Source organism: Lycorma delicatula, chromosome 12 (assembly GCF_047948215.1).
Source record: "Lycorma delicatula isolate Av1 chromosome 12, ASM4794821v1, whole genome shotgun sequence".
Lineage (NCBI taxonomy): Eukaryota > Metazoa > Arthropoda > Insecta > Hemiptera > Fulgoridae > Lycorma > Lycorma delicatula.
The window spans coordinates 58,308,626-58,325,634 of NC_134466.1; the positions used below are offsets into that span (position 1 = coordinate 58,308,626).

Sequence of the window (17,009 nt, forward strand, 5' to 3'; positions counted from 1 at the left end):
TTCATGTAGTAAAAACAAAATTGCCCCTGAAATGCGAAGAACAATTGGATAAGAGATAAAATGTTTGCAAAGAATGAGATATGAAAAAAATTAAATAAAAACTATTAAAATATTATTTTGCTGTCGCTGAGTTCATATATTTTTATACAATCTATTGGTTTTTTATGATAAACTGAAACAAATATATTGAGTAGTGTTTTTTATACTTACACCGTTTTCAGTTCCTTTTTAGAAGGTAAGCTGTAAAAACAGCAGAAAGATAAATTTTGTAAATTTAAGATGTTATATTAAAAAAATTATATTTAGGTAATTATTAATAGTTAATAATTTACTATAGTTTTCACCACCAACCATTACAGACAAAAATATTAGATTTTTGTACTTAATATGAAGCATTTTGAATATTAAAGTTTATTATCAGAGTTATTAAAATGTTAAATCATTACAGAAATTTATTTGTGTATGAATAAAAACAGCCACCATTGATTCACTCCATTCCCCACTAATTCCTCGAATTCTAAAATATCTTATAGCTTAAATTTGGCTTAGTTTTTCCAAAATGGTTATTTTATAGTAATTGTAAGTTATTTTGATTTAATTAAATATTGTGTGAAATAATTTTTTTTGAAAGTCTCATCTTACTCTAGTTGGGTGCTATCCTTAAATTTATCTATTCTAAAAATATATAGTGAGTAATATTTACTCTAGATTTAGGAATTTCCCCTAAAAACACCCATACGGTAGAAAATTGGGATTAAAGGTGCATTTACTAATATTTTCAAATTTTCTGAAAGTGTTGTGTTAAAAAGTTGATATTTAGAATACATGATGTGATAAATCTATCATTTTATGAAAATATTTTTCTGGTTTTTTTCATTAAATCATTTCCAAAATAATTAACCAAATTATTTAATTTAAATTATAATTGGATTTCATAGTGCCTGTGTTGTTTTCTTATTGAATTGTGATAGAACATCATTTCAATTTTGAAATTAATTCCAATTTTTCTGTTACATTTATCAGTCAAGTGGGTTTGATGCTATTCTCCATTCCTGTCTGTTCTTTGCTTATTTTTTTAATGTCACCATACACGTAGCTCATCAACCTAGTTTGTATATACATGCTTCTAGCACAAATAATCTCTCCTTTTCTATTAGTCTAACATACCTCATAATTTTGAATTTTATTGATCCCAGCTAATTTTCAACAGTTATTTGTTTAGAACATTCCGTTAACAAGTTATGCTCAGATTATGTAATTCCCTCTGTCATTTCTAAAAACTTAAAACTTAAAACTTGAAACAGATCCTAATTAGAAATTTATTTGAAAACCTATTTCAGGATTCCCCTTTAAATCTAAGAGTGTTCAACTGGATAAATAAGTTTTGTATTTCCACTTTATATTCAAAAAGCAATGGAAACATTTAAATTACATTGATGTAATACTGAGATGTACTTAGTATCTCAGATATATTAATAGACTACTATATAGTCTATTATAATCTCAATATTAATAGATTATTATATAGTGTACTAATATTAATAGAGGTATTAGTCAGAGTTACTTTCTTTGAGAATAATGATGTTCACTACAAAGCCAGTTCCTGTACAGCATTGAATGTTTCCTGCATTTTTGGATGGACTTGGCATTTCAATGTGCAACATTATTTTTGTCTCAGTAAAGAAAGCAACAAGAGAAAGCTTTGTCCTCCATTTTTCTTTATAAACCTGGTAAAGATATTTGTTTTCTTTAAAATTTCTCATCCAGTTTTAGAAGTGACTTTTTCTTGTGTCAGATCACTTACAAACCTTGTTGCTATTGTACCTAATATACATATAAATGGGAAAGTCCTCAGTTAGTTATCGCTAAACAAATCTTAAGGAAACTATAGAATGTCCCAAAAGTAACACAGGATTTTAATGTACAAAACGAACCTTTATTTATGTAAGAACTGGTAAAGTTGTGATACACTTTGAAAGAGTAAACAGTCCGATTAAATATGGAAAATAATAACAGGCAAATGACCTCTACATCTCATATGAAACGTGCACAATTTTAAAAAAAATTTCCAACACATTTTTACACACTGGTGATAGCATGTCGGATTTCTTCTTAAAGTTTAGGAATGGTTGGTATGTTTTTGCTGTAATGTATGTGGTGTGTGTTTGCGTAGACTTTACAAATCTCAAAGATAAAAGTCACACGGTGTAAGATTGCATGAACTCATTCATGATCACTATTGTGTGAAATCAGCTGCCCGTGAAATTTTTGCTGTAACAACTCACGCATACGACAACGGTTTCGTGTACCACATAACATGTGGTGCCATCCTGTTGGAAGAACGTCTCGATCATCAGCAAAGCCAAAGTCCATAGCTCCCAATTGAAGCTACAAAAATGCTGTAATCATCTCGTAATAACATACACCATTGACAGTTTTAGAACAATTTCCACATTTGTAATATGTTTTCACAATAGTTTGTGTTCCTGCATCATGTATTTCTTTATCGCATCTAACCTGAATGTACTACATGTACTTCAGAGAGCGTTGCCAGCCCAACAGAAAAAATAATAATAATTTAAATCCTGTATTCATTTTGAGATCCTTTAGCTTGATCAATATACCTAAGAAGTTAAAAATTGGATTTCTAAATTTAATCTTAAATATTTGCTCTTGTGAAGATAGGTCCTAAGGCTATTATAATATAAAACATTCCTCATCTGACTCATCTTCCTAAATAAAATACATGTTCTTGTAATTAAAAATGGTTTATTGATTGTCTAGGTACAGGCTGTATTATGATTTAAGGGATAGTTTTATTTACTGTACATGACAGTAGCAGTATACTCTAATTGTTCAATTTTGTATTCTATTTTGCTCTTTATGTACTTTTCTTCATTGCAGCTATTTTATTTTTCTCTTTATTATTGTAGTTATTACAGACTTTTCACATTTATTTTTTGCTTTTTTTATAACATAAAAAGGAAATGTTGAATCGGTAGTTTTAATTTTATAGGCCATTTTTTAAGTTATGCTGTTGTTGAATACTGACATCTACAATGAATAAAAATCTAACCCTTGAGAAAAGAAATTAAATTATTTATGTGACAGCAGGATTAAAAAATCTGACTTCCTTGTATGCGTATTAAATTATTTATACACATTTTTTGCTGCTAAAAATTCCCTTAGCATTTTATATTAATTTTGTTTCATGTCACTTAATAGATATGTGGTGTAATTGGTCGACCTGAGATACATATATTTTTTTTACTTTTTTTTAAATTTAAATATATTCATTTATTGATAATTATTAACCTCTGATAATAAAAATTTTTGAATTAAAATGAAAAGTACATAAAATTTTATTTCACTAATAAATTCTGATTTAATTTTCATATTATTTTTTGTATTGTTGTTGCAGAGTTATTATATATTGTTAGAACTTTTTTTAGAATCAGAGGTTAATATTTATTAATAGATCAATATATTTAAATTAAAAAAAGTTAAAAAAAATTTATGTATATGAAGTCGGATTCAAACCGATGTATCTTATCTTTGTAAGATATAAATACTTCATTAATAAAAATTTTATTTGGTTATAACACTGCAAGCAATGAAAAATAAGTACTACATGATATATCGTTGAATAGGTCTCAACGAGAGCTTATTACTGCAATTAAGAAAAAGTCCAAAATCCAAATCTTTTGGATTCTTCTGTTACAGTCCATTGCAATCAAGAAAGGAGGTGCACAAATAGATGTCACAACACTCCTAAATACAAAATTTCAACATTCTACGGATAATCGTTTTTGAGTTACGCTAGATACATACGTACAGACGTCACGCCGTAACTAGTCAAAATCGATACAGAGTTGGCCAAATGGATATTTCCGTTAAATCTGAAAACCGAAATTTTTCGCGATTACAATACTTTCTTTACTTCGTACAAGGAAGTAAAATTGACAAGTTGTTATTCTAAACTGCTACAGTATGCAATTCATGAAATTATTTACTTATATATATAATTTGCATTATACTAGTGGAATACCGCAGTTTAAATCTCATCAATCTCACTACTATATAAATTATTTAAAAAAAACATAAACTTCTTTTACTAAATTTAATGTCGTTGTATGTATCGATAGATATCGTTTATATTGATTGTCATTTATATCGATCGTTGTCTACGTCAATATCGACTTCCTCAGACAGTTATTATGTGATTAAATTAGTATATTATTAAATATTAAAAAAAATTATTATTATTATACACTAATATATATATATATATATATATATATATATATACATTTTTTTCTTTATTCAAGTGCAATATTGTTCTTACTAATATATTGTTGCACTCTGCAGTAATGACTGATTATATATGGAAAAAATCGTTTTCTTATTTTAAATAACATCGTTGTTTTTAGTATATAAGCCGCTAAAAATTTTTTTTCAAGTGTTAATAAAAATTGCAACTTTTATAATTTTCGATAAATATCTTTTGAATTTTAAGTGATTTTTTTCTTCTGGGCTTCTTATATAGATTATGAAAATTTGATTGAGTTTGTTTAATATTTAAATAATAGTTTGTTTTTTTTTAAGTGAAAAAACTTCCTTCGATTTTTTTAAATTGTTTTACATTATAATCCTGGGTCCTTTGACAGCTGTGTCCTTTTAGGTAGATTTCATAAGAAAGCTACCTATTGTAACGATTACCATGATTCTACTTCCGGAAAATTTCGACATATCTTCGCGTTTCACATCTCTCAGACCTCAAAACCAGCATCAGTTCAAATGTTTAAATATATATATTTAATTTTCTTATGGGCACGATAACTGCCGTAAGTTTACGCCAATCACTTTCAAATTGATCCTTAAAAATAACTCGTCCCAAAATCTCGAGTTCGTTAACGGTCAAAATTAGACCATGGGGGAGGGCCTTTTTCGAAAAAAAAAACCAAAATATCGCTATAATTTTCTTATTAAGTAAAATATCGAATTCGTTTAAAGTTCCTATTATTCTTTGGAAAGAGCCTAAAACTTATCTAAGTAAAGTTTTTTGATATCACCAACCATTGGCCCAGGGGGCGGAAAAAATGGGGTTTTGAAGACAAAAAAAAATCATACCTTCCTTAATAGGCACAGTATCGAATCGGTTTAAAGTGATCGTTAGACCTCTAATCATTACCTAAAACCTTTGTCTGAAACAATTTTTGATATGACCAACCCTTACGGCAAGGGATGATCAAATTGTAAGAAGATGGGGCTTGTCGTTTGCTAAACATGTGTCTAAGAAACTTTGTTTCTTAGACACATGTTTAGCATGTGATGAAACCTTTCTCACACGCAACTATTGTATCGAGTAAAGTTTTTTTAACTTTAAGGTGGAAATCTTTTTTATTCCCTACTTAGCACCGGTGAAATCTATCTCCGGCTTCCGGCGTGCCGAAAGGGAGTTTTATTCATGTCATGCCATGTATCTGCATCTACTTAAATCTTTTTATCTATTCTGGTTCAAGATGTGTTCTAAATTAGAATTAAACGACAGAATGATAGCTGAGAGACAGTATCGAGGATCCATTGAGAATTAAAATGTAACAGGTTTGGTTAGGTGTTGAACTGTCTGCTTTATGTATAGATTGAATCAGGATACAGTTGTTTTAAATAAATTATAAATAATTATAATTATAAATTATAATAAATTCATTGAAATCAGACGTTTCATTTATTCAATAGAGTATTTTTGAAGAAGCGATAACCTTTGTGTAAAAAAATTTGTTTTATAAAAAAACAGCTTTAAAGTGTTTTTCTCATTTGAATAACAGTTTTCCGGAGAATTAATTTCTGATAATTTTTCATAGACAGTTTTTTAGATGGCTCCAAAGGTAAAAAAGTAAATATTTGGGTAATTAAAAAAATTGCATTTTTCCTTAAATATTTTTTAAATCCATTTAGTATCAATAATCTCTCTATGTTTTTATGATATATGACAGAAGTTGGCATCATGCATCTTAATTATAAAAGTTATATCTGATTTTTAAAGAAAAATTTATTTTTCTATATGCGTATAATATTGTAATCAATAAACTAAAACTGTTTATTACATTTAAAGTTGGATTGAATCAGTTCATGGTATCAATATTGATTAGTTCTTAGATGGCACCAATATATTATAAGAAAGTCTATATTGAAATAAGAAAAATATAATTATAAATATAATCTAACCAGACTTTACCTACGCTCGCTTCGCTCGCTAGTCAAGGTTAGTGAGAACTAGGTTAGTTAGAAGAATTAACTACAGCAATAGATCGCCTACTACATTAATACCCAATTTATTTATTGAAATTCATTTTTTTTAAATCTTTCAGATTTTGGATAAAAAAATTTTTGTTATGAATGCTATAAGATTATTTTATTTTATTTATGAGTAGTAGTTTAACCATTACAAAAATATAACAAGTAAATGTAAACAATAATATGAGAAAAAAATTCATTAAATATATTTTAGATTGTTAAAACTTTATGATTTGTTATTCTCTTGTGATGTTAAATTCTCTTAACAGTTTTAAACTCTTTATTAAGATAAAAGACATTAATTTAATGTTAAAATGTTTGCTGAATGCTTGTTTAGTTCTCTTTGTATATTTAAGTAAAAATTAGATAAATAAATAAATCGTATTATTCGTAATTGTTTGAATTAAAAACTTGTAAACAATTTTTGTTTACTTTATTTATACAGACAACCACAAATTAATTAGCAAAATTTTAAAAATACGTTTATGTTGTGAAGAGTTTATTAACTAACAATACTGTTATTAGTTCATTGATTCGCTATAAATTTAAAAATAACGAAAAGTCAAAGACCCTACACAACCCAATTTTCACGTCCACAACTTCAGATACATTTTATTAGAAGATCATATTTAAATTTCAATGAAATTGATCTTAATAGTTTTGGAGATTTTTCGAGCCACAAAATTTTGTACGTAAGCCTATAAATAAATATATATGTATAAATGAATGTTTGTTTGTTTATCCGGGGTATGTGTTCATATACCATTCATCCGATTGTGATGAAAATTTGGTGAGTTGTACGCACGCCTGCGAAGTTTTCTGAATTAGTTTGGGCCCGCTAGGTGGCGCTGGGCTCGAGATATTTCGAAAAATTGTATTTATGGTCTGATTTGCCTCATACTCAGAATATATATTAGTTACGTGAAAAGAATTACATCTACAAAAAATGGATCTACTAGATGGCGCTGGGGTTGAGAAATTAAAAAAAATTACATTTATGGTCCGACTTGGCTCATATTCAAAATCTTTATTAGTTATGTGAAAAGAAATACTTTTGCGAAAAATGAAGAAAGGAAAAAAGGTGAGAAAAGAAGAACGGGAAAAGGGAAAAAGGAAAAAGGGAAAGGTTAAATTTTACATTTAAAACTTTTTGCATTTTAAAGGTTAAATTTTACCATTTAATTTTTGGATTGGAGCCGTTAGGTGGCGCCGGTGTCGAGATATTTACGAAACAATTATAATAACAGACCTTCTTCTATATATATAAAAGGGAATGTTCGTATGTGTATCCGCTATAGACAAAATAAAAACTACCGGACCGATTTACGGGCGGGTTTTTGCAAAACGGTCCGCGATGTTCGGGGAAGATTTAAAGCTATTGAAATCCTCGATCCGACCAGTAGTAAGAAAGTTAGAGGTATTTTGAACAGACTATTGTTTTAAGAAAGTGGTTTAAATTAAATCCGATAGGTAGTGCTGTTTTGACAGCTGGATTTATTTATATTACATTCTGACTTTTATAAAGTGAATGGTAAAACATTTTGTGAATTTCCGCAATGTTCAGTATTAATTGTGATGATTTTGCAGTCATTTCTCTTTTCGTTAAAAAGTTATTTTCCACCGACTACTGTGTTTAGAGTGGTTTGAATTAAGTTCGATAGGTAAATACTGTTGTTTTGACAACAGACAGGGGAAAGGGTGAAAGGGAAAGGTTAAATTTTGTGAAGTTCCATAATGTTCAGTTTTTAATGTTTTATCAAACTTTCAATTGTGTTCATTTAATCTTTATATATACTCAAATCTAGCAATAGCGAAGCGTTGCCGGGTCTGCTAGTATTTTATAAAAATAAACATTCAACATTAAAAAAGAAAAGAAAAAAAGCTGACAGTACAGTACTAGGACTTTCCCGTCAGGCGGTTTTTTTCTGATGAACGGCATACACAAACATACACACACACACACACACACACACACACACACACACACAACTTAATTCAAAATATTTATAATTTTATTTCAATATAGTTTTTGTACAGCTGTACATCAATCCGTAAAAAATAAAAATCCGTGTAAAAATAACTGGCTTTACTAGGACTTGAACGCTGGATCTCTCGACTTCCAAATCAGCTGAGTTGGGAAGACGCGTTCACCACTAGATCAACCTGGTGGGTACAATTAATACCTAGTTAAAATCTCCCACATTGTGATATATTATAAATAAAATTGGAAATTCTTGTGTTTGTATTTAGTTGGTATGAATTTTATTCATATATATTTTTATTCAGAATTAAATTCTCTACAAGTTTTGTTTAAAACTTCGGTATGTTTATCATCCATTTAACAAAGTTATTTCACGTTAAACATAAAATAGCTGTTTTTCCACACCCCCCACCAGTCTTTTATCCCAAATTTTTCGCAAAATTCTAAAAATATAGTTTTGGAATCTATTTTATTTTCAATTTTTTCAGGTCAGTTTATATATAAAACCACCAAATTTAACTCTTAATTTGTATCCCAAGATACAGTCCGATTTAATTTTAACGAAGGCGGAGAATCAAGGTGAAATCCTTTGCCTACTGACATTCGATAACGAAGATATGTGAACTTTCTTCTTTATTTTAACCATTACAACATGTCCTGAAATTTTGTTACATCGTGAATCAATCTGTATATTAATGGAGAACTAGGCGTGGGGTTCGCGCTTCCACGTGTAGGCTCTTAGCTTAGTTCTTGAGGACTGCGAAGTAGTGTTAGGTGTCTGAATCTTCTTCGGAAGGCAGATTTTACTGGGACGGAATGACCGATGTAGATGTCCCTCCTCAGGGCATCTGCATCGGTGGCATCGTACGAGGCCGCACTGAACACTGTGGAATGTGATCAGTACGAGGGCAAGAAGATGCCTCCGTTAAAGCCACAACTGGTAAGGAACGGACGGGGTGGTGTAGCGACCGGACACGCTACGAGGCGGGATCTTCTCCCCTCGGGGGAGGGGGGAAATCGAGATGTATATTAATGGAAAGTCAGGGGTATGAACTGAAAGTTGAGTTCACTAAGAGAACTTAGAATAAATTTCGTTATTGCGAACAACATTTTTAGTGGTATGTTATTTATTCAATTGGCTCGAATATTATGAGACATTTACGTACAAATTGGCTCTGTAAAGTGTAGAATTTGGCGCAGAGTTCGGCTTCCGCGAACTCTGTTAGCTAGTTCAGATGACTTCTATGTAGGACATTCAAGATGTCCGGATAATACCTGCAGCGAAAGCAAAAGTTGACTTTATAAATCACTGATGTAAATGTCTACCGAAGCATTTACATCGGTGGCATCCCAACGAGGCCTGGCTTATTATTATGACATATAAAAAGTTAGAGAGCGAAAGACGACTATTGTTAAAGCCCATCAGGGCTTGGAAGGGGGGGGGGGGGTGGCGACCGGAAGCATCACAAGGCTTCTTCCCCTACGGAGTTGGGATGTATATTAATGGAGAGAAGCCAAACTGTAGCTTTTTCCTTAAAATGTAGTACGATCGCTTTCATAGTTAAACGTATTTTTATATACTTTTACATATATATATATATATATCTGTAATGTTAACTGCTATGCACTTCTCTCATCTAGTTCTAGATAACGATATGAAAGATTATCACCAGCTGTTATTCGTAACAGTTAATTGATATAATCTCTTCGCTTAAGATGTAAATAAATGATATATTCTTATAAATGTAACGCGTGAATTTTAAAATCAGTTTATTACTTTACTTTCGAACAAGTCCAGAGAAGGAAAATCAGATGATGCACGGTGATAGGATAGCTGATGCGCTAATTATCTCTACTACTTAACAGTTATTGGTGACGGTGGTTAGGGTTGCCGAGCGGGAAAATAGTTCAGATTATTTGTAATGAATAGGCAAATAATGGTGAGGAATAGATATATCTTTTATCGCCTGGTATCAGTTGAACTAGGCAACGTTCACTCAACAGTGGCAGTAGCTTAATATGTATGAAAAAGTTATAAATAGTGAAACAAAATATTCCATTCAAATTCTCCATCGAAAAAGAAACTGTACAATTTCGCCAGATAGTAAATAGTTTTGACACCGCATTACTCTCTCTCTTTTGTTTTCACTACATTTATATTTCGCAGTATTAAGGAAATTTGCCGTAATTCCAAATCTGGTTTATTAATTACGGAAGTTAAGATAAATAAATAATAATATAATTACATATGCATAACCTTACCAAAATAAAAATACAGTTTAATTTTTTAATTGATATATTAAGAGTAAAGAGCTGATAATTCAATTGTTTCTGATGCACGGTATGAATTCACAACTTAATTAAAAATCTTTATCATTTTATTTAAATATAATATTTTTTCGTTTATTTAATTCAATATTTCTAAATAAAGCGCGCGCGCATACCGTATTTAATTCGCACGGGTATGGCAGTACTAACTAACTAAAGTAATTTCACAACTTACATATAAAAAATTTCGCTTGTACGGTCGGCAGACTGGTGTAGCGGCGAGGCTTAACGCACCATGCACTGAATCAACCGAGCGATCGAGACCCAGCCAGACCGAGTTACTTTATTACAACTTAAATATTATTCATTTATTTAATTCTACCGCTCACATGTGATGTTACAACACAGCGGACGACTACAACAGCAATTTTTGGGGTAGGAATGCGATTTGAAAAAATATTTTTTTGCAAATATTGTTATTTTTTAATCGTTAATAAATGTGACTAAGAAAAATATGATCTTAATTAGGCGAAATCTCAAGATCTTGAGAATGACCTTGCTCTGTAGCTGAAAACTCCAAAACCACCATCAGTTCAAATATGTATATATACGTTTATATATATATATATTTCAGTTTATTGTGGAGACGATAACTGCCGTAATTTTGCGCCAATTCCTTTTAAATTGATATATAAAATATAACGACCCAAAATCTCGGCCGAGTTCGTTAATGGGCAAAATCAGATCATCGAGCTGGAAATTGGGTCTTTTACAAGAAAACAAAATATCGCTGTAACTTCCTTATTAAGTAAAATATCGAATTCGTTTAAAGTTCCTATTATTCTTTGGAAAGAGCCTAAAACTTATCTAAGTAAAGTTTTTTAATATCACCAACCATTGGCCCAGCGGATGGAAAAAATGGGGTTTCGAAGACAAAAAAAATCATATCTCCCTTAATAGGCACACAGTATCGAATCGGTTTAAAGTGATCGTTAGTCCTCTAAACATTATTTATTACTTTTGTCTGAAATAATTTTTGATATGACCAACCCTTACGGCAAGGGATGATCAAATTGTAAGAAGATGGGGCTTGTCGTATGCTAAACATGTGAAACTTTTTTCACATGCAACCATTGTCATATTGAGTAAATTTGAAGTTTTTTTTAACTTTAAGGTGGAAATCTTTTTTATCCCCTATTTAACACCGGTGAAATCTACCTCCACCTTCCGGCGTGCCGAAGGGATCAGTTATCTTATTTTTCTTGTTAAAATATCTATAAAAGTATATCTGAGGAGGTTGTATTATTTCTTAAAAATATTTAGACATGCAAATATCACCTTTCTTTTGCTGTTTATATATATTAAGAAATTTGATAATTTATTTTTTATTATTAGATGTTATGGGATAAAAATAGTAAGGAAAATGCCTTTTTTAATTTTTTCTTTGTTAATTATATAAAAAAATTCCTTGAAAACATTGTATTTTTTAAGTAAATACAATTGGGAACGTTAAAGTTATCTTGAATGTTTGAGAGACATTAATGTCACGGTATTTTTAATGTAGAATTCTACAAAAATAAAACTAATGAATTGTTTAGATATCACTGTTTGCTTTTAATTTATTTATAATCCTATATTTGTTCATGAAGGTTATTGACTTCTGTTGCGGTAGAGGGGTGAGTTGGGAATTTATTTTACACTATTATACATATTTCCTTGTATATTTATAGGTGCCCTATTTTTATTTTTTAAACTTTGATTTTAAAATTATAATTTTTTTTGTTTTATATAATATTTCATTTTGTTTTATATAATATTTCAGCTTAAAAATAACTTAATTTTTTTTTTTTGAAAAAATAAAAAAAAATTCTTTAAATACTAGTAATTACTTTCCCGTCTAGATAGAGTTAGAGCTCTAGAAGGGAAAGTATTGTAAACGGTCCAATTTGGGCATTTGCGGTTTTTACCGGGTCTTTACATTTTGACACCTAAGGAAACAAAAAAACTGGATGAAAATTTTCCAGATGTTCGTATGTTCGGTATCGTATTCTAAATCACCTTATATCTTCGGAACTGCTGGACCGATTTTGATCAAACTTGGTCAAATTATTTCTATGTATGATGCCATTAAATTTTCAGCTTTGGTGGTTGGGTTTCAATTAACCACACATATTAGGAATGCTCGAACTGAAACTGTACAAGACTACACTTCATTTACTGTCATACATATCATACTCATTCATTCTCTGAAGTATTATCTGAACGGTAATTACCGGAGGCTAAACAGGAAAAAGAAAGACGTACAGGGTGAGGATGTAGAGTAAGGTCACCCTCAATATCTCGAGAATTCTCCTGATTAAGGTCTTATTTTTATTAGGCACATTTGTTAACAATTAAAAAATAATAATATTTGCAAAACCGCACCCCATCACAAAAAATATTCTAAATAAACTAGTGGCTAAGTGAGTATTCGTCAATATTACCCCCTCTCACCACAAGTAGCGCTAGTGTAGCACAGACGTACAGCTGTTAACCCACCGGGTTGATCTAGTGGTGAACGCGTCTTTCCATATCAGCTGATTTGGATATCGAGAGTTCCAACATTCAAGTCCTGGTAAAGTCGGTTATTTTTACACTGATTTGAATAATAGATCGTGGATACCGGTGTTCTTTGGTGGTTGGGTTTCAATTAACCACACATCTCAGGAATGGTCGACCTGAGACTGTATAAGACTTACATTTCATTTGCACTCATACATATCATCCTCCGAAGTATTATCTGAACGGTAATTACCGGAGGTTAAACAGGAAAAAGAAAGACGTACAGCTGTTGCAATCTTCTGTTATGTCGTTGATTATGATTATTCGTTGTTTAATGAGTGAAATCGGGCCGGTAAGAGTTTTGTAACAATTTTTTTTCCTATTATATGAAACCTTTAAATATTGTTTATTTTAAAATAATTGTATATCTATTGTCTATTACATATATTTAACATGCATTTTTAAAAAAAAACAAAATTCTAAATTAATAACAGATTTTGATAACAGAAATACAGTGTCGTCTTACCTTTTTTGATATCAGTATCATATTGTTAAAAACAGTTTTATTTATAATACAGAAATCTTTGTTTTTTGAGCAGAAGAAATAATATCTGCGAGTCTCTTACCGTAAGGTTTACAATTTCATTGTAATATTTTTTGGATATCACTGCGTTTTTGTTACATTATTCTTTTATCTTTATATGAATTACTAATTGTTAAAATTATCTTATGAATTTATTATTAAAATTTATCTCCTTAGAAAAAACAAATTGAATTTCACGGCCGATTTTTTTTTGTTGATAGTCATATTCACTTCATACCATATTTTTCCTTTTTTAATAAAATTAGTGTAATGACTTTCACGAATCGAGGATCCTGTGATGTAATATTACATTTATTTCATTGTAAGTGTAAGCCTCGATTTTTATCGTACCCGTGGACATACTTTTTATATTATTAAATGAACTTTTTTTTTATTTTCAATCAGTTAGTTCAAGTAGTTCTAATTGTAGAATAAAAATTTTAGCGATCGATTTTATTTCTGTTTTATGTAACAAATCTTTGTGGCTACATTTGCAGCACATTCCTATTATTCGTGTTTTACTAGCAGTTATGATCTCTTGTAAATTAATACTTTTTTTTTTTTTAATGAAGTGATGGGAATAAAAAAATGTTTCATCTTCAGTACTTTCATTTATTATTAAAATAAACTGTAGTTTATTTTCTTTTAAATTTTATTATTTCAAGTACATTTATCTAGTTTTTGTACGAGATCATTCGTAAATTCAAAGGCGCCTTTAAGTACTACTATCTTTCTTTTTCTGTTTAGCCTCCGGAACCACCGTAAAGTATTACTACAGAGGATGTATGAGGATGACATATATGAATATAAATGAAGTGTAATCTTGTACAGTCTCAGATCGACTATTCCTGGAATATAAATGAAGTGTAATCTTGTACAGTCTCAGATCGACTATTCCTGAGATGTGTGGTTAATTGAAAACCAATCACCAAAGAACACCAGTATCCACGATCTAGTATTCATAATCGCTTAAAAGTAACTGCCTGTACAAGGATTTGATCCCTAGAACTCTCTACTTCAAAATTAGCTGAATTGCGATGACGAGTTAACCACTAGACCAGCTCGGTGGGCTTAAATACTGTTACCTAGCGGCGCGATTCGTAAACCCACCTTTTTTAGCAAAACGTGATGTATTCGAGTCTCGTGGTTCATCAAATCGAAGAAAAACACGTTGTCTAACAAAATTCGAGGTATTTTTTTTTTGAAGGTATTCTTTATTACAAATCTAATTGAGCTGAAATATAATATTTTCATGATTATTTTTTTCCAATTTTCATTTCACTTTTAGATTAGGTCATGTTTAGAACTGTAAACATAGTTCGTTGACTTCGCCGAGCCGTCCAGTTCTGCGGACTCTTACCGGCGAAGTTCTAACGAACTTCTTGATAGTAAGTGGCAGTGCCGGATTTACCTTGGACGAGGCCCCAAGCAAATCGATATTTTTGAGGCCCCCCTCAAAAATGGTTTGCATGACAAACCAATTTTAAAATACACTGTCATTATAATCTATGCTATAAATATAAATGAAGCTTTTACATAATTGAAGATAGCAATTACAATTATACATAAGTTATAAAAGTAATACATAAAGTATTATAAATATATTCTTTATTTTTTGTTAATTTTACTTTTATTTTTCAAAATTTTTTACTTCGAGGCCCCTGTCAAAGTGAGGCCTCAAGCAGCTGCTTGTTTTGCTTTATGGTAAATCCGTCACTGAAAAGTGGCCACTAGTACCGCCACATCTGTGCAAATGAAGTACGCTATGTGCGTGTGTTTTAGTTAGAATAATTGAATAAAACAAAAAAATATATTTAAATGAAATGTTAAATATTTTAAATTAAGTTATGTATGTAAGCCATACTCAGAAAAAAAGTGGCTGACGGGAAAGCCCTACAACACAGTTGTAGGGCTTGTAGTTGTTCCTACTTTTTTTATGATTATTATTTACATTATTGTACATTTTATAATTTTTGAAGTCTACAGAACTTTATTTGATAGCATAAAAGGTTTTGATGTTTTATAGCTTAAATGTGGATGTTAAGCCCTATAACCGTATGGTTGTAGGAAACATTAACCACTCCTGAAAATGTTAAAAATATGCATCCCATGTGTGCTTATTGTGAGATTGCCATCTTAACTGGGCCAAATTCTGATTGAAAGTATATATATTTTCACAGGAAATATGTTTCATATTTTCTGGAGAGAAAATTTTTTTAACACAATTGGATTATTAAATGAGAATTCAAATTTGTTGGATTATTTGGGTTCTTTCTGCTTTAATTTTTCTATACCAGTCTTTCTTATAGCTTTGATACATGTAATCCACCTGAAACACAAGAGACGCCAATTTAGGGTTCTCTGAATGTAATGATGTTCACTATACTCGTACAGCCATTGTCTGTGATGAACAGATGAAGGTGTCACTTTGTAGGACTGGAAATCATATGCATTGTGGCTTGCCTTGACATGGTGACAACCAACAGTGTATTTGGCCTTAAATAAAAAGCTACGGAAAATCACTTCACTTTACTTAGTAAGCATTTTAAGGGATGATTGTATTTCTTGAGAATTTTTATGCCATTTTTGGGACTGGTTTATAATTCAGGTTCTAAGTACTCAGGTAAATAAGTAAATTAAAGTTTTTAAAAAATAAATCAAGCTTAATAAGTTACTTTAAAAAAAAATAATTAAACTTTTTTTTAGTAATTTAAATTTTGACTTTTAAAAATTGGTTTCAAATTAAAACTTTGAGAGATGCCAAAAATTTTTAATGAATTTTGAAGGATCTGGTTGGATATAAATGCTTAGTCTGATGAGAACAGTGATGATTCAAGTGATTCTCTAAGTATAGTCATACATTACAACAGAAAATGTAAATTCAGTTATTCAATAAAACGATGTAAGTAATGATGAAAAAAATTGATATAAATAATATTCTAACATAAATAGACTGATTATATTTAAATGTAAATCGGCAATCAATCTGCCATACTTTTGTAAAGATAGTCAGATTTAAAAACAATAATTTACTTTTCAGGCACATCAGGCAGTAAAAAAAGTAGTACGTGAATGTTAAACCTTCTATAAAATATCCTATTACTCTACTCCCTGATCAGGTGTTTTTTTTTCAAGAATTTAATAAAATCAAGTTCTTTTATATATAAGCTACCAATACTGCACCAAATATCATTAAACCATTGTTCAAATAAGAAGTCAACACATAAATTATACATTTATAAATCAAAATTTTAGTATTTTTGGATTCAGGCGGGAACATTTCTTTGTACCTCTGGGGTGATACTCTCCTTTTGTTATTTTTCGTTATTTCATGGAAAT

At 30.2% G+C, this 17,009-nt stretch overlaps 1 protein-coding gene across 3 annotated transcripts in view; it reads left to right on the plus strand.

Annotated features, from left to right (window-relative positions):
• Positions 1–17,009, plus strand: part of LOC142333012 (uncharacterized) — a 99,333-nt gene that overhangs the window by 10,946 nt on the left and 71,378 nt on the right. The gene's annotated exons all lie outside the window — the stretch shown is intronic.